At 32.4% G+C, this 25936-nt stretch overlaps 1 pseudogene; it reads right to left on the reverse strand.

Annotated features, from left to right (window-relative positions):
• Window positions 1-24972, reverse strand: part of LOC149560911 (alpha-glucosidase-like) — a 32254-nt pseudogene extending 7282 nt beyond the window's left edge.
• Window positions 24973-25936: the final 964 nt, after the last annotated feature.

Raw genomic sequence — 25936 nt, forward strand, 5'->3', positions numbered from 1 at the left:
AAACCTAAGGCCATGATCAATAGTAAATGTTTATAAGAGACTCCAAACATGAAAATGTATTCTAATTAGCCAAAACAAGTGGATTTGTGAAGATTTCTATTTCATGGTAGACTATATGAACTACTATTATTATCACCATAGGACTCATCGACTCCCTAGTAATGTCATTGCATACAAGGATAACACAACCAAGATAAAATTTTAGAATTGATTTGAAAAACTTTTATCCTCACAATTTAAGTGTTTCTCAAACATATCCCATTTGAATAAAACCTAGCCTGATTTCAAAAAAAAATTGAGAACTATTATTCTATTACCTATGGCTCCAATGGGATGACCAATAGAAAGAGCTTCTCCATTGACATTCACCTTTTCAGGGTCTAGTTCCAATTTTTGGCAATGATATGTGTATTGAGAGGCAAAATCCTGGCCAAAAATTTGTGCATACATAGAAAAGCATGTAATAGTCATCAAAGGGTATGCTTCAATATTAATTGAATGATTAAATATTTAAGTTCCAATTGCCATATTTTACCTCATTTATTTCAAAGAGATCAATATCACCTAGCTCTAAACCAACAACCTTTGTTGCTGGTAGAATTGCAAAAGCTAGACCAATTCTCATAATAGTTGGGTCTACTTCAAGAGTGAAAAAACTCCTAGAAAACATATGTTACAAAGCAATTAGTTAAGGAACAAGTGAACAACTGTTATGGGTAAAATCAAAGAAAACTGAAATTGACAATTAAAATAGGTGAAGTAAAATGAAATCAACATTTAGTTTAGGACAAAGTAAAATGGAAATAATTTCAACCATAATGGTACTAATTCAAAATCAAACTACCATTTCGAACATGAAAACATCCAAAATATGTAAACCCTTTTGCATGGGTAATGTTCTCTTTAGGAGCAGTACATTGCTAGCTCCATAACTGGGATGTCTTGAGTTTCCTAAATGGGTTACATCAAGAGTTTTATTAAAATGAAGTAGATAAGATGTCAATAATTCCATAGTACCCAGAGAAAATCTAAAATCCTAGCAAAGATAAAAAGCCTATAATCCATTACAACATCTAACTTTTCAATATGAATAAGGGTTGAAAAACCTAATCTTAACAAACTATACAAAAGGAAATAAAATACCAGTAGTGGTGCTACCATCCTTCTTGAATACCAGTCTAAGTTTTTCTAGATTATACAATGATCTATTGGGATGAAAACCATCATCTACTAAAATTGTCATAGGCTTTTCATCTCTAGTTTTAGGATCAAGAAGCTTATGCATAAAAACAAGGACCCACAACATGGATCATGTCAACATTTTTATATGAAAACCTTTTCAACCATGAGACTGCACGACTTATAGAAAACATTAATCTTTGTTACCTTAGTATCAATAGGGATGATTTCATCTTTGACCTTTCATGTAGTTGTTGCTCCTACTTCCTTCATATGAGATTCAACCTAAATAAAAAAAAACTTGTGTTAGCGCTAATATTATGAACTCCAAGTTTCTATAACTCAATAAGATAATTTTGTAGGCAATAGTGTTAATTGGAAGGTACTCAAGGTTTTATTTAATGAATAGAAAATTAGGTGCAATAGTGGGCAGTAAGAAGTAGGATTTTGAATTCTAGGTTTTCAAGAAACATGTGCAATCTTTAATCTTGTAATAATTATTCTTGATGGGTGAATTCATCACTAGAAGATGAATATTTATGTTTTTATTCCAAGTATTATTGTTGTTCTCCAATTATTTTTGAAAGTTACATGATTGTTCTTTTTGCATGATCATTCCTCACTATTTTGACCATTTTTCCAAATGTTCTTCGACTATTTCAAAGAGGATTTTTAACTTTTCAAGGTTTGTCATTTTTTTAAAGATTGTTCATTATTCTTCATGGTTTATGACTATCTTCAAGAGGGATATTCACTATTTTTTAAAAGCATTATGACTATTCTTAAAAGTATAGTCACTCTTCAAAGAATGGGCACTATTCTTCAGAGATTTCTTGTTGTTCCTCAAAGTTTGATATTGAGCTCTTATTTCTCTTTAAATTTTTTGACTGTACTCCAATAGTTTGGTGTGGTTTTGAAGGGTTTTGTGACTATTCTTCTGAGTTCAACACTATTCTACAAGGATGATTGACTGTCATGCTTTTCTATGATTGTTTTCAACTTTTCAGAGAAGTATAGTCACTATGCTTGAAGAAATATGATTTTTATTTAATATATAGTGAATTTTATTCAAGATATAGCTACTATTCTTAAAATTATAATGGTTATTCTTTAGAATTTGAATGTTATTCTTAAAAGTGCATGACTATTATTTAGAGTTTAGTGTTATTTTTGAAGGGTTGGTGATTATTTTATATAGGCTCCTATAGATGTAGTATTGTCTTTAAATAAATTTGATCACTCCTTAAGAATGTATTATAACCATTCTTCAATGATTAATGATTATTCTTCAATGATGCAATTTTATATTTCCTCAAAGAACTATCATTGTTTTTGACAAAAACTATGCACTGCTCTTGAGGGTTATTTCACTACTTTCAAGAGGATCAATGTTTATCAGACTAGTGTTCATTTTACCAAATTTAGATTAGTGCTTTGAAAGTGGTAATGACTTCTCTTCAAACCAATGATTCTTGTATAAGATTAGCTACTTCTTCTTAGAGAATATTCACTATTTCTAAGGGATTCATTCACTATTATAGAGAATGTTGCTATTGCTTTTAGAGTCAACAAAGATAATGTTGTTCTTGAGGATCTAGCAATTGTCTTGCCAAATATATAACTGCTCTATGAGATGTAGTGGATAGAGATCAGTAATAATTAAGGGATCTAAAAGAATGTAATCATAAAAATCTCAATATATAGAATAGACAGTGAACCAACATAGACCTTAAAGGTAGACACAAATTAGATTTGAGCTAAGACAATGGAAGAATAGTAGCACTTAATAATGTCTAAGGAATAAGTGATCATACCCTCTTTATCTAGTGGGATAGTCATCCATGACCATTTTAAGAAATTTGAAATATCACAATTTCTCTTGCTGGGAAAAAATATATCACAATTATCATTTGTATTTGTCATTTTCAAAAGGCACAAATATATCAATGATTTATGTTCATTATCAAACTCACTAGGATGAATATGAGGATAATGATGTTAAAGAAAAATGGATCTGCATAAAATGGCCTTAGTCCAATGAAGGTCTCGAGTCTTATGAGTTAAATGATGAATTCAAAGTGTAGTGAGAAGTCAATGAAAGCCTCATGTTTTATCAAATAAACCATATCACAGTGAGATCTCATCATCCAAGATATTGTTGACTTAGAGTAGTCCTTATAAAGAACTCAATCTAAAAGGATGGTAGTAATTTCAACTAGTGGAAGATCATCTAGGAGCAAATAAAAAAGAATCAATGTGATATCAAGGGCATTGAACATAAGGCCTTGACATCAGGTTTCAAGATGACAGTTGACAATCACTCATAAAAGGAAAAATTGGCAAAGAACTAGACATCCAAACTCTAAAAGGGTCAAAAGTTTTATAGCCTCAAAATATCATCACTAGAGAGGAAAAAAGTAGAGTGTTATGAAGAGTAACTATAACACAAACCCATCCCATCAAATGGTTATTGTTGAGAATCAGAGGCAAAGGAGTAGTCACAATAAGTTCACTATGGAGTAGATAGAAAATGTAGTATAGTAGTATGAGTTATATCACCCAAAATCTAGGAGTGTGAAGTTTAAAACAAGTATCATAATAGTCATGCAAGTGAGAGATTGCTGAAATAAGAAGGCAACACCTTGATTTCAACAAAATAATTCAAGATTGGTTTCTCTAATTGAGAAGCACAATTGACCTATGGGAGTTAATGTTAAATTTAAAAATGCAAGATCATCAATGAAACCTAATTTTCATGACAAGAGAGCAGTACAAGAGGCAATTTTCCAAATTTTAATGATGCATCAACAATATAATTTTGAATTTCACAATAGAAGTATGCATTGCAAATGCCTAGTGTCTGATCTCAAAGGGGAGACATACATTTCCTAATTTGATGTTGAATATTATAGTCAATTAGGAGCTAGCAAATAAATACATTTAGTCACATGCATCTAGTCATCATCAATCAAGAGAGATAATTGAGACATCAAATCTAGTCAATTGAGGTTTCAAATTAGAATCTTTTTCTGAACAAAAAGTAGCTCTAGGTCTCATTTTTAGTTAGTTCTCACTTTCTTTCTGGTGCACATAGAAAAAAATATTGTCTTGCAACTCTATTTTTCTAATTTTCAATCATTTGTAACCTATATTGTAATTAGAATTCCTTTATGATTAATAAAAAAACAATTGTTCATTCTAGATCCTCTTGTTCCTTATTGTGTTTGTATGATTCTTAGCTAAGCTGTCATGATATGGATTCAAAATATTTACCCAATTCTTCATTATAAGAAATGTTGAGAAATCAACTGTATACTTAGTGTAGGTCATTTGTTGTGTTTAACTATTTATCAATATTTCAAAGTTGTAAAATAATGTTTCCTTAATACAATTAGTAGACTACAACAGCTTCACATGAAAAATTTATGCACTTCATGTTGGTTGATTGATTTGTGAAACGACTAAGCTTTGCTAAATTGTACTATGAGTTAAATTACCAATTTCACTTTTAGATCTTGGTGTATCACCTTATAGTAGTAGTAAGTTTTAGTTTCAAGCTATCTCTCTATCCCTTTTTTCCATCAAGTTCAATAATTTATAGAAGGTCTTCAAGGGAGCTAACCCTCTTTGGAGGTCCCCTCTCATTAGAGGTCACTAATAACTTGAGGTTGATTTCTTGTTTTACAGGATATTTGGGTCCAAACTTAAGGTGCAGTCCTTCATAAAAATACTAGTGTTTTAGATTGTTAAGATCAAAATAATGGAAGGAAACAACAAGGATCTGATATACATTCCCTCCATTATTATGAAAATTATTTTTGAGAGAAAAATGTGTACATGAAGAAGATGAAATGAAGATTTATGTAGAGGAACTATTCATAGTCCCAATATTTTCTATAGTTGAGATTTGATATACATCCCATTTGAAATTTCATTTAGTGGAAACATGGAAACAGAATTTCATTCTTCAGACTAGGGTTGGGAACAATGTTCATCCTCTTCCATCATAACTTCATTATCTGACCCTTCAATGAGATTTGAAGCTATCAATTTTGAGAGCACTTCAATTAAGTACCATTGATGATGTATGATAGGAATGTTTCTAAGTAGAAATTAAAAGGTATCATTTCTATTATCTTGTGTTTCTTGGTTCAATACATAAAAATTGAAATGTCAAGCCAAAATTTAAGGAACTTTTTAGCATTTTGATTCTTTATATTTTTTTCCACACACAAATTAGTAGCTCTTTGTTCATGTGAGTTTTTGTTCATTGTAATCCTAGATCAATTGAGTATTTGCAAGCTGCAACATGTTGCATATGTTTTCTATAGATACAACCATCCTAATTATCTTTTTGTTGCTAACTTTGCAAAATATTGTGCAAGATATAGTAAGCTGGAGGATATAACTCTATAAATGTATAACGCTATCCCCACAAGAAACAACCTGATTAGTTCAACTTTGACTCATTAAATCACAATCCAAACCAGATCTAGATAGCCTCCCCCCAAATAATGTATCAAAATTAATACTACGAACCAATCACATTAGTAAGCTACCCATGTTTAAGTGGACAAAACCCTACATCCAATATAATTGATCATGTGGCAGGGAAAATCAACTATTGTGCCAAATGATAGGTGTAGATCCCTAATTTTTATCAATACAAAAACCCAACCCCTTCCCATCCATAATATGGTCAAGCCCTCTAGAACTAAAACCAATAGAGGAGTAAAAGGAAACTTGACCTTTCCAATATCATGGCAAAATCCTACAAACTTGATGCATTCCTCTTTATATTGCTTGACATCATTCTTTGTATCCTCAAGAAGAAGTTGCAGCTACGCCATCATCAAATATGTGGGCTTATTGTTAAAAGTGTGAGTCCCCACAATATCATTCTTTGAATGCAATAATCTTTGCTAGGCAATTTCTCTCTCTTGGGAAGCGACTAAACTATAAGTGAGGGTCATTCTAGGGTATGGGTGATCATCAAATCATAAAAAATGACATGTTTTCTTCCATATACTCATTCGTCATCCGTCTGAAACTCATATTTTTCTTTCACCTGATGAGAAAAGAAAGGCTTTTTTCTACCTACCAAATGAATATGAAGAGGTTTATGATTTTTTAATTTTAATACGAATGGATATATTTTTTATATTTGGTATTTTATGTCAAACTATTAACATGAGGTTTTTTCTTTTTGTTGCCAATAAAATATTCAAAGACCTTTCGAGGTAAAATATTTTTAAAAACAATTTGTTGGAATTAGACTCAAAATAGCAAGAAAAAAAAAATCATGGTCCAAACTCTTATACATATTTATAGGATGTCTTAAGATTTAATTTAGAGTTTAGGTAAGTGTTTTTATAGAGGTAAAATGGCATAGTTGTTAAGATATGTAAATTAGCAATTGCATCTAGGCATGTAATGTGATGTTAAATAGGTATGAATGATTAGTATGACATTTAATAAATTATGTTATTAAATATATCTTTTGAAAAAATAATATTTATATATATTTAAGAAATATAGTTCTAACTATTAGTATACATTTATAATTCTTTTTATTATGAATATTGGATTAAATAATTGAGAATCAAAATGAGTAATAGAAATAGAAGAGATTTAAATTAAACATAAAATTATCAATCCATCCATTTATTGATATACCTCTTAAAGAAAAACTCAATCAGTTTACAATATTGATTGAGGAGTCTAAAATGATGAATAAGATCTCTTGGACCATTTAACAAAGTGTCCAGTATTTGGAAAGATGTAAAGTGAAGCTACAATTATTATGAGGAAGAGAAGGTCCAAGGGTTATGAATGAGTTATGGAAAATAAAATAAACCTAATCCATTAGTACAAAAATCTTAGAAAAAATGAAGAGAGAAAGTACAAATGACTAATTATTAGTAGTTATCATGTCACTTATTTAGTCACTTATTTGGTAGTGTATTTAGTCATTTCTATTTGGTTGATCTTGCGATTTTACTTGGTGACTGAATTAGTCACTTATTTAGTCACTTGTGCCTAGAAATTGCAAAGAAATTTAGTGAAATTTGACCATTTTTAGTTATGTGACTAAAAAATTTAGTGGTGTGACTAGAATTTCTAGTTGCATAATCACATATTTTCAAAAATGTACTACTGTAAAGATGTTCTAATAAGTGAAAACCAAATTAACTAATGGGTAAATAAACATAATGGAAGACAAGATTATCAAACACCTATCCTCCTAAGGGAGTTGTTCGAAGGTCTTTGTCACACCTTCTAAGGGAGTTTATCAAAGGCATGATACATGGCCTCCCAAGGGAGTTGATTTAGGGCTATAAGTACTTATGTTGTCCGATGAAAAGTAATGAAATTCCACTAGTCTATTGGGGAGATTCTTCAGCTAAGAGATTTATATCTCTTCCTAGGCTACTCCTATCCCAATATAGGGTCTTCTCTCCTAACACTAACCTAGAGACTCCTTCTACAATCCCCTTTCTCCAATAAATGCTCCCAACAATTTCAAGTTTCAATGCCATTCTCCCAATTCACCCATTATGGCTTCTTTGGCCTAGATTGCCAAAACTTCCCCAAATGCACCGAATGACTCAAAAACAAGGTTTAACTTCCTAATAAGGTTCTCAACTCTTTTTCCATCATTCTACACCATTCTTTCAAGTTTCCCACACTCAAATCACCAAATGCCTAGTTAGCGCTTGTAGCCCTAAGAGCCCCTATTAACCCTCCTATAAACAAGGAAAGTGATATAACTCACAAAAACCCTAAATAAGGCACCTTTTTTTATACTAGAATTTTGTTTCCAATGTCCCAACCTTGAATATTTGGCAGGTCTTGGGCTTCATTATTATCCATATAGTACAAATTTAGAAAACCCTCTTCTTAAGTGTTTTAGAGGCAATGTTTGTGTTTTCTCCTCCACAGGTAGAAAATTCATTACCCAACCTCCACCTTTGAGTTTTTATCCCTTCATAAATTTCTCCTATATTTCCAACTCAATATTGACCTATGACAATCATATGTTAATGACAAAACCTCTTTACAAGCATTTCCTTGCACCATGCCAAGCTTGTCTTCTTGCCTAGGGCTCATTTGTAAAAATATAAATTGACCCTCCACAATCTCCAATGAAACTATTTACACTATGTAAAAAGGCTATTATTTGGTCCCCAAGAGCCATCGTGTTTAGACCAAGGACATGCAAACCATAGCCCATTTCATACTTGCAACAAAAAAACTTGGACAACAAGATTATTGGAAACAAATAATTTTCTAAACCCTATCAAATCATTATTTGAAAAAAAAACCTACAAAAAAATTCAATGAATAAACAAAAGATACTATTCAATCAAAATAGTTTCTTATTCAATTCAAAAACTCCAATCAAACTCCAAAACTATGCTTCAAATGCACAAAATTGTCTTGCTAGAGGTGTTGTTTGTACACCCAACTGTCCAACCCTTGGAAATGAGTTGGAAATGTCTTATATAGACTTCATGCTCCATGCTAGCCTATAGTTCAAATCATAACTACTTCATTGATTTGTTTTAAAAAATTGCCTAATGTTTATCAAGCAATTTTGCAAAAATTGCAAAGTTGTCAATGCAAGTTTTTGACAACTTTTGCAATTTTGCTCCTAGACTTATCAAACTTGGATAAAATGTTACCAAACCTTCTAGGATGACCTTAGAACATCTAAGGACCATATTTAAACACTTATTTCTGCCTTTTATGGCATTTTACTTCATTTTTGCACTTAGATCATCTTTTGTGTTTCCCCCCCTCCTTAGGACCTAATTGACAAAATTAGACTCCTAATCCAAAACCTATCAAATCTAACCACCTAAGAACACCTTCAGACTTTATCACCCATCATTATTACCCTAATGGTTGGTTAGACCATCTACAAATAAAAATTAACCTTAGGGCTTTACCTTACCCTAGGTACCAAAGTCCATACGTAGTTATCCCATAGAGAGTTTGATCATGACCTATTCTATTGCATTGTTGCATGATTTTTATTTCAATCATTTTTTATGCTTGGCATGAGTTTTAGCTTTGGATGATGATTCTTTTTTATTTTGGTTTTATCGCTATCTCTAGTAGCATGGTGAGAGTGGGCCTATAGGTACCACATGGTTGGGTGGCATAGATACCTATACCAATCATAGGGATCAATGTACAAAGATAGTATATTTCTAGTTTGTGGCTGGTGTTGGATGTTCACTTGGTACTTCAGTGTATACAAAGTGTGTTTCCTTGCAACTTATGCTTTATATTGGATGCATTTGATATCATTTTTAAATTAGAATGTTTAGTATGTTACTCAATGTATTCCTTTACCATAATGTTTTATCCTATTGTGTAGTTTATCTTTCTTACCACTACTTTGGATTAGAGGTGCTATTTTTATATTAACATGTTAGATATTTCTTGTTTCATGTGATGTTATTAGATAGTTTATTGGTAAGAAGGAAATCATTAGACAACTAAAATTATCTAGTTGGCCGAATGAGAGTTTATGCATAGGGGTATGGTTAAGACCATTGAAGTCTCATGATGCCACTAAGGTTATTAACCTTTTTTTGGAGATATTATCTTGTGTTTCCTCATTCCTTTTCACTATGAGGTTTCATTTTATCATGTTTTACATATGATGCTATGATTTAGATGGACATATGTTATTATTTCACTATTCTAGTATCTTAGGGTTATTTGATATCTTTTATGCTTTTGATTGATCACTACTCAACTTTGGTTGTTCTGGTACTCCCTAGTGTAGCAATTCTAACCCACTTTTCTTTTTGAATTTGTTGATTGGCCTTCCAAGTATTTCTAGGTGACTATTTTATAGTTATATACAATGTTGTCCTTGGATCATACTTCTTTGTAGATTATCATATCCTTAAGATTATCATATGATACTATACAAGTATGGTATTGGTACTGTGTATATTACTCAATGATACTTGATGACTATTGTACAAATATTATGAAGTCTATCATAGTATAGTTATAGAAAGTACCATATTGGACTTGTTGGAAGACTTTTTCAACTAAACATTAGACATTTTTTGACTTTTTTGGTATATTATGGAAGGTGTATAAAATATATATTTTTAGTATAAGAATTGGTATAATTTTAAGATACATGGGTAAAAGTAAAAGCCTATGTCACCTTTTTACAAAGGAAAAGGCTAACAAAAGTATAACTGTGTAACTTCAATGACATAAATCATGTACTATTATTTAGAATTTGAAAATAAAGTAAACTAATGAAATGTGTAGAAATGGATAAAGTTTAGGATTACAATTTTTAATAATTATTTGCAAAAAGAAATGATAGATTTTCCTATTTTTTAAAGATACTTTTTAGCTGCTAAAAAATGCTAGAAATTAGGGCTCTAGTTCCCACCACAAAACTATTGAAATCTGATTGAAAAGATCATTGCTAAAAGATATTGTTGAGAGAGGGAGATTTATGAAGTAATGTGTTTCAATCATTATTTTTCCATTGATTTCAAACCTACTATTTTTTGGTGAGACAATTGCTCATAAGATCCAAAGACTATTATTAAGTTGATTGGTGAAGAGGATTTAATCAATAAGATGTAACAATAGTACCTAGAGGAAAGGTTGAGTTATGGAAATGAAATGAAGTTCAAGGATTAGTTAAGACAATGGTGAAATGATTTATTGATAATATACTTGAAGTTACAAAGGTTGGCCATAATCAGATACTTTAGAAGAATAAGAAACACTAAGATTGTTTGCAAAGCTTGACCAAGTTGGTAGTAGGTGCTGAGAAAAGATAAGTCATGTCGATCAAGAAAATAAGTTAGTGCCAAGTAAAAGAAAATCCTAGTATGTGCCAAGTAAAATGTAATAGGTGCAAAACATTCATAAATCATAGTTGATACTGAGTGAAAACACAATATATGTCGAGCAATGTAGTATGTGCCAAGTATCAAAACATCAATAATGTCAAGCTACTGCATTATTGAAAAGATTGAAGATTCACAAAATATAAGTTGACAAATTTGTTTACTTGAAGTCTATGAACTAGATGGAAGATAAGACTGATGAGCTAGTGGTATAGAATCTTATATAAACTATTTTTGAGGCAAATTTAAAATGGATTCTAGGAGAAGTTTCTAGAAGAGACAAGATATGGGGTAGATACATTGTATGCTACCTAATCCATCTAAACCCTAATTGGATGATGAAAAATGACAAAGTATTCTAATTTCCTATTTAAGGAATGTCTGGTCATCAAGAAAAAGAGTGGGGGAAGAGTTTGGTGTCAAGGAGAAGACATAGAGAAGGTTAGGAAAGACCTAGGAAGAACAGAGAATAGAGACTCTACTTTGTCAAGTGACCACATTAGTGACTACATTGGTAAAATAGGCAAGAAGGCTTAAGAAGACAAAATTTTGAAGGGTGAACAAGCTATCAAAGATGCAGAGACTGAAAACCAAGAAAAATTGAGATTTGAAATCTGCAAGATAAGTTATAAGCTTTATTAGATCAAATACTCTACTGTACATTCTAACAATTGTATCAACTAGGGTAAAATCCTTTGGACTAAGGTTGACTTAACAGTCATTAGAAAATCCTTTAACATATTGGCATTCAAAGTAAATGGCCTAAAGTCCTTTAACCAGACTCACTTTTGACAACGTGATTGAAATCCCTTAATCAGATCACATTTAACACTGTGTATTGTAACCTTTAATAGGGGTGGCCTTTCATAGGGCATCACTTCAAAAAACTAAAAAGTGAGTAGCATGTTATTGGTGGTTTTTCTCAAATTGGGTTTCCATGTTAAATCACTATGTCAAGTGTGTGGATGAGTTTTTACATTTCATATTTTATTGTTTCATGTTGATTTAATAGTAACTTTCAAGTATTGGTAATAAGGTTGGATACACATATAGATATGAATGTTTAATGGGTTCACTAAGCTAAGTGAATTTTTTAAAATTGGTACATCTGGACCTTGAATAGCTAATCCACCCCCCTCTTAGTTATATTAAAGATTCTAACAATTGGTATCTGAGATTTGTTTGCTAACTAAACTAGTTTGAAGTTACTAGAAGCACAAAGATCAAGATGTCCAAGAGAGAAGTACCCAAGCTTAACAGAGACAACTTCTCTACATGGAAAAGTCTAATGAAACTACATCTTGGAGGAATATGAGATTATGCACAATCCACTATTTCAGTAGAACATGTTGATCCCATTGGAGCTCTTACTACAAAAGATATGAAGAAGAAGTAACAACATAATCAAGCAATGTTGGAGATTGCCTCTGACCTCAGCTATATAGGATTCGATAACATCAAGGGATGTGACACTATAAAGAAGGTTTGGGATGCCCTGCAAGCCATCTATGGAGGAGAAAAAAATGTTCAAAGAGAAAAGTCAAAAAGTCTTATAGGTAAATTTGAGGACACAAGAATGGAACAAGGTGAGAACATTGCTCAATATGTTGTTAGAATAAAAGAGGTTGTTAATGCAATAAAAGGTGCCACTAGTCACATAGATGATGGTACTATGTTAAGTAAAGTTTTGAGAACATTACTACCTATCTATGTCGTTAGAGTATCTACTATACAAGAATTAAGACACATTCTAGGAAACAATCTAACTCTTGAAGGTCTAGTAGGAAGACTCACTGCTTTTGAGTTATCAAACTTTGACAATTACAAACCAAAAAGTCTTGAATCTTCTTTTAAGGAAAAATTGTTGTTGAAAGATTCTGATGAGAAGAAGTAGAAGAAGAAAACAAAGATAAAGCATCGATCCAGTGATAGTGATACAAATGAAGAAGATGTTGAACAATTGGAAGCACTATTGGCATGAAGATTTCAAAGAGGTAAAGGAAAATTCAAAGGTAACTTACCTATCATTTGTTTTAATTGCAATGAAGTTGGTCATATTGTTGTAAGATGTACACAAAAGAAAATTTTTAGGGAAGGAAACAGGTACAGAAACATAAGAGAAAATGACAACAGAGATTATAAAGACAAAGGAAAAATGCGCTACATTGTTGAAGAAGATGAATCTGATGAACATGATGATGAAGTAGTCTATGTTGTAATGAAGGATGAATCTAATGGGGAGAAAGCAATTTCACTTATGACTTGTATAAACAAAAATGACAAGCGGATCATTCATAGTGGATGCTCACATCATATGAAAGGAGATAAAAGTAGGTTCCTTACCTTAAATCATTTTGATGGAAACAATGTTAGATTTGGTAATGATGATCCATATTTGATAAAAGGAAAAGGTTCCATTAACCTCACAGAAAATATCTCTAATGATAATGCTTACTATATTGAAGGATTGAATTATAATCTATTAAGTGTGTTACAACTAAGCAATGTAGGATGCAAAGTTGAATTTGGAAACAAGACTTCCATGATATATGAAAAAATTGGAAAACTAATAGGAAAAGGAGACCAAACTAGAAGTAATCTATTTTTCCTTGACATAGAGGATTCTACTTGTCTTATGATGAAATTTGATGATGAATGCTTATGGCATAAAAGGTTGTGTCATGTCAACTTTGACAACTTGATAAATAGTAGTAATTTGAAGAAAGTTAGAGGTTTTCCCAAACTAAAAAAGCCTAATAATGTGATTTGCAAACAATGTTAGCTAGGCAGGATGACCAAGTCAAGCTTCAAAAGTAAAACTTACACCTCTAAAGAGATACTAGAGATAGTTCATACTAACTTGTGTGGACATATAAAAGTGAAAAGTTACAAAAGAGACAAGTATATAATGTTATTTGGAGATGACTACTCTAGGATGATGACAACCATGTTTTTGAAGAAAAAGTATGATGCCTTTCAAATGTTTAAGTGGTTTTTGGAAAGAGTTGAAAAAGAAACATGTGAGAGTCTAAAATGTTTAAGATCAAATAGAGGAGGAGAATTCACATCCAAAGAATTTGAAGTGTTGTGCAATGATAGAGGAATCGAAAGACAAACTTTTGCACCAAGAACCCCTCCACAGAATGGAATTGCTAAAAGAAGAAATAGGTCAATAATGGACTGTGCTAGGACACTTATGATGGAAATGAATGTTGCCCTAAAATACTAGAGAGAAGTTGTAAGTACAACTATAGATACCCTAAACCAAGTACAAATCAAGAAAGGTGCTAATTCAACACCCTTTGAATTATGGTATGGATATACACCCAATGTGAAATATTTTAAAGTATTTAGGAAAAAATCTTATATTCTCAAAGATATAAGAAATGGTAAGTTTGATGCAAAAAGTAATGAAGGCACATTCCTTGGCTACTCCACAAGAAGTAAAGCATACAAGTGTTTGATAACTAACACTAATAAGATTGTGGAATGTGCAAATGTAAATTTTTGATGATGAATCCATCAAAAGACTAGAAGAATACAAATCATTTGTATACTTCTAGGAAGGAATATCTACTAAAGAAGAAGTAACCAATCAAGTGGATCCAGAAACAAGTTTCACTAATAGTCAAGTCACAGCTAGTGAATGCCAAGTTGAATTTAAGAACCAAGCTGCATTTAGATGCCGAGTTACACAATGAAGAAATGAAACATTTTGATTCTAAAATTAGTATACTTGAAAGAGAAGATGATATACCTAACAAAAATATACATAGTGACTTAGAGGCTAAAAGAAAAAATGAGGAAACAAGAACAAAGCCAAGACTATCCAAACATGTAAGAAGACATCATCCTAGTAATCAAATCATTGGAAACAAGGATGCTAAACCAATGACAAGGAATAAACTGAGGAATGAATCAATTTTTCTAAGCAAGAAAGAACCCAAAATAGTTAAAGATGCTCTAGAAGATGATGATTGGTACAAAGCTATGGAAGATGAAATTGATCAAATAGAGAAAAATAAAACTTGGAGTTTAGTTCCTAGGCCAGATGACAAAAATGTGATTGGTACCAAGTGGGTGTTTAGGAACAAGCTAAATGGAAATGGTGAAATAACAAGAAACAAAGCCAGATTGGTTTGCAAAGGATATGCACAAGAGGAAGGAATAGACTATGGGAAATAATTTTCCCCTATTGCAAGGATGGAAGGAGTAAGAACATTACTTACATATGCTGCCTATATAGGTTTCAAAGTTTACTAGATGGATGTTAAGTCTACATTTCTAAATGGCATATTTGAAGAAGTTTATATAGAGAAGCCAAAGGGATTTCTTGATAACAACAATAAGGATAAGGTGTGTAAATTGCACAAAGCTCTTTTTGGTTTGAAACAAGCACCAAGAGCATGGTATGAAAGACTTCATAAGTATCTTGTGAAGATTGCATTTGAAAGAACTAATGAAAATAGCAATCTGTACATAAAAACAAAAAAAAGGAAACAAAATTCTGTTATAATACTTAGAGAAAAAGATGCTTTATGCAAGGATTGTTGTAATCAAATGAAACATGAATTTGAAATGTCAATGCTTGGTGAAATCAAATTCTTTGTGGGAATAAAATTTAATCAACTTAAGTATGTCATATTTGTTACTTAGTCAAAGTACATCAAGGAAATACTAAATTTTTTTTACTAGAAGATTCAAAACTAGTAAGCACACCCATGGATACAAGATAGAAACTATCAAAGAATGATGATTCTTCTGAAGTGAATCAAACACTATATAGGTCAATGATTGGTAAGTTGCAATATGTTGTACATATAAAACTTGATATTACATTATCTATTGGAATAGATGCAAGATTCTCTACAAATCCCAGAGAAAATCATTTGATGGCAGTGAAAAGAATAATGAGATACTTGAAAGGAATAGAAGGTTTTGCCCTATACTACAAAAAGAATGAAAAGTTTGATTTAAGAGCCTACATTGATGTTGATTGGGGAGGTAATATAGATGATAGAAAAAGTACCAGTGGAGGAGCACTTTTCTTAAGCAAGAGACTAGTTACCTAGACTAGTAAAAAGAAAAGTTGTACATCACAATCCACAACTAAAGCTGAATATGTAGCTACTAATATAAACTCCACAAATATTGTATGGATCAAGAATCTACTCAAAGGAAAGAAGGAAGAAATAATAGAACCTATGATACTTTATTGTGATAATACCAGTGCTATAAACATCTCAAAGAATCCAGTAATACATGCCAAAACTAAACACATTGCAATCAAGTATCATTATGTAAGAGAGTTAGTTGAAAACAAATAGGTGAAGATGGAATATGTCAATACAAAAGAATAAATTGCAAAATATTTTCACAAAACCATTACTTAAGGATGCATATGAAAATCTAAGAGGTAAGTTAGGGGTTGCAACACTACCACAAGCAAAAACAAATAAATATGAAACCCAAAACAAGCATAAAGGATGCCATATTTTTTTTTAATCAAATCATTTAATACAAGAAAAAATACATAGATTGAAACACTCTCAATCTAGAAACCTCAAATAACAAGTAAATATCATCCAAATATGATTCCATAAAGATTCTAATACATAATGAGTTTAGTACAATAATGAAGTACAATCTCATCCTTAAATGCCCATGTCCAAAATATGGACCCTATAAAAAAAAAATAATGATTCAAGAAGAACTTCAATAAGAATCTTTAGCTACTTGTAAACTCAAAGCTCCTAGAAAACATACAATAATGCAACACAACACAGCAAGGGGGCTCAGTACACACTGATATAAAAAAACATAATCCGTCTACATGCATGTTAGTATAAAAACATACATAAATAAAATGCAAATATCTGATTACTTCAACACAGTGTAGTTTCATAAATAATATGCAAGAAGTAAACATTTACTCATCATTACAAAATAAAACTCGCACTAACAATAACCCATAAATGAATCATATATATACTGAGGTGTCATCGTTATGGCACTAAGATTCTGCATCCATGTATGGTATACACATAGTCAACACATAAGGGAATTCTCTATTATACTTGTCAATGAAAAAATAGAGATAAGCCTTGTTCTCCGTACTTAACCATATAGGTTTAAGTTATAGGTAAGGCCAATTATCTTTTGTATGTAACTAACCCACCCAATTTATTTTAAAATTATCACTAAATTAATTAACTGAATAGGATAAACCAATTTCAGCCACCTCGATATACATTCATCACTGCTATTCTTAAAATACACCTCAAACAGATATACAAAGAATGCACATGCATTAGATATAAAATCAATATACAACATGATACTACATTCTTTAACCTATTTGTAACACATCATATTCTGCCAAGTTCAAAGTTAAATATAGATAGTTTATTCATTAGAAATATAACCCATAATATCAAGATCATGGAAATACAATTGAACTAGCCTCAACTCAACAATACTCACAGAATCTTCATAGTATACATCAATTTCTAGCTAACCAAACCATCTACATTTATCCTCAATTTGATCAAGATACAAATTAAAATGTCTATGATACTCTTGTTTTAAAAGACATTTCATCAACACAAATCATAATCTGTCTCATGCTTGAAACATCTTCATTAAACTAATGAATTGAAACTCCTCTTTATAATAAAAAGATTACTAATTCATAGAATTTTATTTTCTAAACATCATATAAATGTTCATTCGAATGCTTCAAAACATATTCAAACTAATTTAATCTTGCTTGGCAGACTTCTTCAAGTAATGTGATATATATATATATATATATATATATATATATATATATATATATATATATATATATATATATATATATATATATATATATATATATATATATAACCAAACATCAATAATGATACCATGTATTCCACATAAACTCCAATATCCAAATGCTAATTCTATTTATGGTCAATTCATAAGCTAACTCCAATTTTTGAATTGCACCAACTAATTAACAATATGTCACTGCCCATAACCAGAATCTTAATAACATATGAAACTGTGATTTTGAATCAAATTAAATGCAAAATTCAATAAGCAGCAATTACTTTAACTTGATATCTTTATACATTCTTTCTTTACTGAGCAATTATGATATCGCAGTGATATATGTGTGTGTGTGTGTGTGTGTGTGTGTGTGTGTGTGTGTGTGTGTGTGTGTGTGTGTGTGTGTATCGGCCTGTTTTCCAATTTTCTTTTTTTCTATTTCAACAAGATATCCTGACTGGTATTGATAACAACAATCTTACCAAGTTCCTAATTATCATAAGGCACCTATTTTTGATGATAAGTAAGTCAACACAACAATTCTCCACGGCATCGACTACCAACAACACACAAAAATAATATGCTAACAAATATTACTACAACACTTTTATAAATTTCGAGTTAACCATAAGACCAAATGCCCTTCCATAGTTAATGAAAATGCTCGAAGGTTTTTCTATGTTTTAGTTTTTCTTTTTCTTTTTTACAACTCACATATCAGAAAAGACTTTAAAATACCGATGTTCAATTATAATCGTTGTGGGTCAGATTGAGTTTATTACCTGTCTGTATTTATGTAATTCATAGGACAGGCTTGGATTTAAAATCTAAATCGAACCATGTAAACAGAGAAATGTTCACTCTTATTCTCATAATGCTGACAAAGAATAGCGAAAACAAAAAAAAGAAGAACATTCCAAACTAAACATATTCCTTAACTTCCTGCGAACTCTATGACGAAATGCCTCTGCTATTACCATAATAACACCGACCCGTTTCCAGATCTCATAAAAACAAGATAACTAAAACCAGATAGCAAAAAAATTTCTATTTTGAAATCGAAATATAATGCCTATTAACACAAAGTATCAGCTACTCGATAGACTTTATGATATTTAATATTATATCTAAAATTTGCTAATACAACATGCAAATTTTTCTTAGCGGTCACGCTATACCCACATCCATTTTTGGATGTACACAGAGTTCCATAACTTTAAACCCTGCATACACTCAACCATGGGTGTCGATATATATACAAAAACGTAACCATTCATTTTAAATGACATTTTTTTGGCATCTTCAAAAGAAATAAATAACACATAGCATAACAGAGTATAGGGCTATAAGAAAAGCCCCCTACCTCAAAAATCTGAGAAGGTGAACAAATGCTCAACCCACGGCTCTGAGATTCAACTCGCCTCCAAAGCCCTAAAAATTGAATTGATAGCCTTAAGAGAAACCTCAAAAGAAATAACTGTAGCTGAGAGCAATACAAAAAATTGAGTCTCATAAAACAGAGCTCCATTCCAACCATGTTGCCTATTCAACAGCAACACCACACAGGTGGTTTACTTCACCAAGCAAGTGGCCCAAATCCCAGCCAAAACCCTGCAAACTTAAACACCAAGATGGAATTGCTGACTCATTCCTATGTGCCATTACTTCCCACTCCATGCATTAATTCAACTGTAGGACTAGGTATGATGACAACCCCTATTCACCACCACATAATTGGCTTTCGAAAAATAAAATCATATGACCCTTTCAAAATATTAGAAACCCCCTTAGGGTTTTATAACAATAAAATCCCTATATCCAATATAATAAAAGGGGTGAAACTATAACTTCTATGTTATAGCTGTGGTGATCAAACTTAACAGCTTTTATATAATGACTTCACACTTTTAAATTTGTGTGAATTTTTTTTTTAAAATGTAAACTTATTATAAATAAGCATTTACATGAACTAACATTTACTCTAGAATTAATAGATTTCACCAGTAAAATACATTTGTACATATGGGTGAGAAAACATCAATACACATAAGAGGTTTTTTTTTTCCAAATCTGAGTAACACCAGAATGAATTTTCCATACTCATAACAATGTGTTTAATTTTCTAAAATTTTGAAAAACATCCATGTTTATCTTAAAAGAATATAGTTAATTCTTAACATAAATCAATTTAGAATTAGAATGCCTAACATATTAATTCAATGCTTAAGTCATGCATTCTATTATTTAATTAAATTCAATACCATCCAACTCAAAATTAATATCTATTCTGAGTTCAAACATGCATTAAGAATCAACATTATCAGTCAGTCGAAATAGCTGAATGCTTATCACAACTATACTGACATAACCAGGCGATGATCACTTTAACTGTATCAACACCGACCAAATTTAACTAATTAAATTTAACAAATTAACAAACAAAGTTTGATAATATCAAAGCAATGAACTTGAACCACAGCAACATCTGAGGCAAATAGAGAGAAACAGGAAAGAGTAAGGTCAAGCATGACATCCTCCCCCACTAGTTTTGACTTTCTCTTGGAAGTCAGCAACTAAGTACGGATGAGCTACTCTCATCATTATAGTGTCGTCCCAGGTAGCAGATGTTTCATCATTGGGGTCCCATATGACCTTTACCTACTTTATTTATCTTCCTCTTAAACTCGAGGTTCTGCTTTGCATGATCTGTATTGGTTCTAGCATGATTTGACCATCCAAAATTTGCAAATTTTTCCAGTCAAGCACATGAGCAATATCAAGAATATACTTATGCAAAACTAAAACATGAAATACATTATGAATGCGTGAAAGATTCAGTGGCAAGGAAAGTTTGTAGGCAACTGGTCCAATCCGCTCTAGAATTTCAAATGGACCTACAAATTGTGGTGCTAACTTGGATCCCTTTCCATACCAAATTGGACTCTTATGCGGCCTTACTTGGAAAAACACTTTATCAGCAACCAAAAATTGATAATTGATTCTATGCTTATCAGCATATTTCTTTTGTCTATCTTGAGTAGTAATAAGATGCTCTCTGATCCTCTTAACCTGCTGCTCCAAATCTTGCAACATATCAGGTCCTAAAAGAGTCCTATCTTCCAAATTATCCCAGCTAAGAGGTGTCCTACAAGGTCTACCATAGAACACTTGAAATGGTGCCATACCTATAGAACTGTGATATCCATTATTGTACGCGAACTCTACCAAATGTAGGTACTCCTCCCATTTATTCTATCTATCCATTATGTACATCCTAAGCATGTCTTCCAGAATCTGGTTGACACGTTCAGTTTGTCTGTCTATTTTTTGATGATTTTAATTTAGCTGAGTACCTAACTCTCGCTGCAAGGATTTCCAAAGAGATGAAGTAAACACTGGATCCCTATCAAAAATAATCTTTTTAGGAATCCCGTGTAACTTAACTATCTATTCCATATAAACTTTGGCAACCGTTGTTGCATTATAGGATGATCTCACCAGAATAAAATGAGCAACCTTCAAAAATTGGTCTACTACCACCATAATAGCATCATTTGTATGAGCTGTAATAGGAAATCTAGTTATGAAATCTATAGAAATGGTGTCCCATTTCCATTCTAGAATACTATGTGACTGTAATAATCCTTTAGGGTGTTGATGTTCAGCTTTAACTCGCTGACACTCCAAACATCAAGCCATAAAATCTGCTATGTCTCTCTTCATTCTAGGCCAATAATAATGCTGCTTAAGGTCAGCAAGCATTTTCTTGACACCCAAATGAGTTGAATATGGTGCTTTATGAGCCTAAAAAAAAACTAGATTTCTCAAATCACCCCACTCGGGAAGGTACACACTCCCTCTATACAACAACAAACCTTTAGAATTCACTAAATACCCCTCAAAACGCCCTTCTAAGATGCTGCCACTATCAATAACAGCCTTAACATCCTGAAACCAATGATCTACAGAAAGATTTTGAAGTATCTTATCCCTAAGATCCACCATTAGGATCAAAGAAGATAATTCATGTCGCCTTCTACTCAGTGCATCAGCAACCACGTTCTCCTTCCTGTGCACATACTTAATCTTAAAGTCATATTCACATAGGAACTCCATCCATCTTTGTTGCCTAGCATTGAGATCTGGTTGTGTGAAAAGATACTAAAGGCTATGATGATTAGAATGTAACTCAAATTGTTGACCCAAAAGAAAATGTCGCCACTTAGTCAAAGCATGCATTATCATAGCAAGTTTGAGATCATGAGTTGGGTAATTCACCTCATGACTCTTTAGCTTTCTGGACTCATAAGCTATAACATATCCCTCTTGCATCAAAACTACCCCAATTCCATCCAAGGATGTATCAGTGCAAACCACAAATTCCTTAGCTGAATCAGGGATTGCCAAAACTGGTGCACTGGTTAAACATTCCTTAAGTTTCTAAAATGCTACCTCACACTCCTCTGTCCATACAAATTTCTTCCCTTTTCTCTGAAGAGATGTGATAAGATGTGCTATTTTGGAGAAGTTTGACACAAATCTACGGTAATAGCTTGCTAAACCCATCAAACTTCAAACCTCGAACACATTCGTAGGTGCTGGCCAATCAACAATAGCCTAAATCTTGGATGGATCTACAGAAATTCCATCACCTGAAATGATATGTCCTAAGTAGAAAATCTTTGATCTGAAGAATTCACACTTCTCAAGATTGGCATACAGTCTATTCCTGCGAAGGCATTGCAAAACTTACCCTAAATGCTACTCATTCTCCTCAACAGAATTAGAATATACTAATGTGTCATCCAAAAATACCACTACGAACTTGTCAAGGCAAGTTCTAAACACACCATTCATTAGGCTCATGAAGAAAGAAGGTGCATTTGTCAACCCAAAAGGTACTACTGTGAATTCGTAGTGTCCATACTTGGTGCGAAAAGTTGTTTTATGAATATCAGCTTCTTGGATTCTAAGTTGATGATACTCGAATTTCATATCAATCTTCAAAAAAACTTGGGCACCCTTGACCTGGTCAAACAAGTCATCAATTCTAGGAAAAGGATACCTATTCTTAATAGTGGCCTTGTTCAATTATCTATAGTCTATACAAAGTGTTAAAGAACTGTCTTTCTTCTTGACAAAGATTATCAGAGCACCCCATGGTGAAACACTGGGACAAATCAAACATTTCTCCAAAAGCTCTTCCAACTGAAATTTAAGTTCAACCAGATGTTGAGCTGTCATTCTATAAGGAGTCTTGGAAATTGGTTCTGTTCCTGGCACTAAATCGATTCAAAAATCAATTTCTCTTCTCGGAGGTATTCTTGAAATCTCTTTGAAAAATACATTTGAAAAACTCTACAAGACTAGATGATCATGAAAAGAACCTTTATCCATGGAATCATTTAAGTCGTTTACCAATATGGCAAACAAACTGCAACCTTTTCGAACACACCTTAACAGTTGCTTGGCAAAAATTATCTGCAAAGAGATGGGTCTCTTGATTCCCACAATAACTCTTGCTAATCCAAGATCATCTACACAACTGATTAACTTAATCCAAAATTACTAGATGCTGTTCTAACCAATCCATACCCAAAACTATGTCATATGATCCTAAAGGTATAAGCCTAAGGTTCGCTGAAGAAGTGAAAGTTTTCATATGAATCTTACAATCAGGAGCAATAGTATCAACGTTCACCTTGGATCCTGATGCTAAGTCCACTTGCCATCTATCCCTTGTCCTAACCACAGGAATTCCTCTATTTGCAACTGAAGTAGAAGAAATAAATGAATCTGTAGCTCCAGAGTCAAATAAAATAGATACTTTCATACCTTGAGTATTACCCTGAGCTTCAATAATCATGTTCTAGTGTTCGGTTTACTTCTGATCCAAAGTTGCAAAGATACGGTGGTTCCTGGCAGAATCACCAACTGTAACTTTAGACCTAGCTAGCTTAGGTCCAACCTTCGGCTTGTCCCAGTTAGGTCACTAAGACTAGTAATGACCCAACTGACCACAATGAAAACACTCAACAAATTTCCTGAATCCCATATTCTAACTAGAAGAATTAGGAAATGGCTTATTACTCTGCACACTCTAAGGTGTTTGAGATGGTTTAGGCTGTTTTGAACCCTTGGAATTCTTACCAAACTTTCTCTTCTTGAATTTCCCACTAGAAAATCCTATTTTTGAACTACCTTGTGGAGGCTTTTGATTCCTACTAACATCTAGAGTAGTTGGATTCATGCTGGTTTTGTATGAAGCCCCATGATAACCAGACTTCATTTCAATCAGCTTTTCTCACTCCGAAGCTTCTTGCATAGTCAAAGGTCGAAAAGTTCTCACTTCCTCCCCAATCTTGGGAAAAAGCCCTCTGATGAAGTGTTGTATCATGGCCTTATCATTTTCAGCCCACCCAGAAAACTTCTTAAGCTCATAGAACCTATGTTCATAAGCTTCCACTATAGAGCCAAACTGCACAATCTGAAAGAACTCCTCTGCACGAGCCTGACGCCAATATTCTGACATGAACCTCTCCTTGAATCTCTCTACAAAGAGCTCCCAAGTAAGTAGAGAGATATCAATGCCTAGCTTCTCCAACTCTAGCTCCCACCACAAGGAATGAAATCCTCTCAAATGCATAACTGTCCATCTTACCTTCACGTTACTCAAGTAACGGTGTAAGACAAAGCATTGCTTAATGTTCAGCAGCCAAGCTTCTGCCACTATACCCTATTTTGTATCGTAGAATAACGATCCTTTCATCTTAGAAAGATCCTTGATAGGAAGGCTAATACCTTGCACAAGAGGTCTTCTATCGTTAACTCCCCTACTAGGAATCTGGTTATTAGCCTCAATATTATCAAGACGTTCCAGTATCCTGTAAAGTACCATAGCTTGATTTCCCTGATTATCTTGGTTGTTTCCAACCCTAGCATTCTGATCAAAATAATCATTCCTTGCAAAATTTTGGTGCCTAGGACCTCTACCACAGCCCCTGCCCTTGCCTCGGCCAATAGGCTTATCCTTTTGAATGCCACGTCCCCGAATTCCTCTAGTGACATGAGGCATGATAGCAACCTAAAAACAAAAATCTATTAATATGCATTGATAATGGGTTAAACCCTATAACCCAAAAGTCCTGGTTATTCTAAACTATGCTCTGATACCAAATGTAACACTACCACAAGCAAAAACAAATAAATATGAAACCCAAAACACGCACAAAGGACACCATATTTTTTTTAATCAAATCATTTAATACAAGAACAAATACACAGATTGAAACATTCTCAATCTGAAAACCTCAAATAAAAAGTAAATATCATCCAAATATGATTCCATAAAGATTCTAATACATAATGAGTTCAGTACAATAATGAAGTACAATCTCATCCTTAAATTCCCATGTCCAAAATATGGACCCTATAAGCAAATAAATAATGATTCTAGAAGAACTTCAATAAGCATCTTTAGCTACTTGTAAACTCGAAGCTCCTAAAAAAAATACAATAATGCAACACAACATAGCAAGGGGGCTCAGTACACATTGATATAAAAAAACATAATCCATTTGCATGCATGTTAGAATAAACACATACATAAATAAAATGCAAATATCTAATTACTTCAACACAGCGTAGTTTCATAAATAACATGCAAGAAGTAAACATTTACTCATGATTGCAAAATTAAACTCGCACTAAGACTAACTCGTAAATGAATTATATATATACTGAGGTGTCGTCATTATGGCACTAAGATTTTGCATCCATGTATGGTATACCCATAGTCAGCACATAACGAAATTCTCTATTATACTTGTCAATGACAAAATAGAGATAAGCCTTGTTCTCCGTACTTAACCATATAGGTTTAAGTTATAGGTAAGGCCAATTATCTTTTATATGTAACTAACTCACCCAATTTATTTTAAAATTATCACTGAATTAATTAACTAAATAGGATAAACCAAATTTAGCCACCTCGATATACATTCATCACTGCTATTCTTAAAATACACCTCAAACAGATA

The sequence above is a fragment of the Cupressus sempervirens genome, chromosome 4 (genome assembly GCF_028749045.1).
Source record: "Cupressus sempervirens isolate cs-2001-9-10 chromosome 4, ASM2874904v1, whole genome shotgun sequence".
Classification (NCBI taxonomy): domain Eukaryota; kingdom Viridiplantae; phylum Streptophyta; class Pinopsida; order Cupressales; family Cupressaceae; genus Cupressus; species Cupressus sempervirens.